The sequence below is a fragment of the Seriola lalandi genome, unplaced genomic scaffold (genome assembly GCF_002814215.2).
Source record: "Seriola lalandi dorsalis isolate HSWRI2012SDOR001 ecotype SW California unplaced genomic scaffold, Sedor1 jcf7180002052129, whole genome shotgun sequence".
NCBI lineage: Eukaryota > Metazoa > Chordata > Actinopteri > Carangiformes > Carangidae > Seriola > Seriola lalandi.
Genome location: NW_019522682.1, coordinates 573,611 through 574,126, shown reverse-complemented (window position 1 = coordinate 574,126; position 516 = coordinate 573,611). Strand labels below are relative to the sequence as shown.

At 38.0% G+C, this 516-nt stretch overlaps 1 protein-coding gene across 2 annotated transcripts in view; it reads left to right on the top strand.

Moving 5' to 3' along the window:
- Nucleotides 1-516, top strand: part of akna (AT-hook transcription factor) — a 27,786-nt gene that overhangs the window by 7,137 nt on the left and 20,133 nt on the right. The gene's annotated exons all lie outside the window — the stretch shown is intronic.

Here is a 516-nt window from a genome sequence, read left to right as displayed (position 1 = left end):
TTTTTTTTGTTGCAACTTTTAATTTTATAGTTCCTGTACTACTGCACTTGGAGGACCATACCACCAGTTTTATGTCTTTTAGTCTATTTTCTTATACTTTACACCACAGCTGACCATTTTGAAAACTAGGACGTTGTGTCTCAGCAATTTGAATATATTTTTCTCCACTGATCCAGGCAGCTATTGGTTTCCATTCATATTTGTACAATGTGAGAATCTTATCGACTACTGGCATATTCTTGAAACCTACTTGGGTTTTACAATCAAAGGCTGCAACTAACAGTTACTTTCATTATCAACTAATAAGCCCAATATCTTTTCAATTAATTGTTTGAGAAAATCTGAAACATCTGAAAACAGTGAAAAATGCTCATCCAGGGTGGCCGCGGGGTTGTAAAAAGTAGTGAAAGGTAGCGTCTGTAAGAAGACTATACATATTACATGGATGGGGGTGAAGGCAGTTAAATCGCACATGGAGTCGACTAGCCACCAAGCAAGGATGCGGGGTCGTAACTC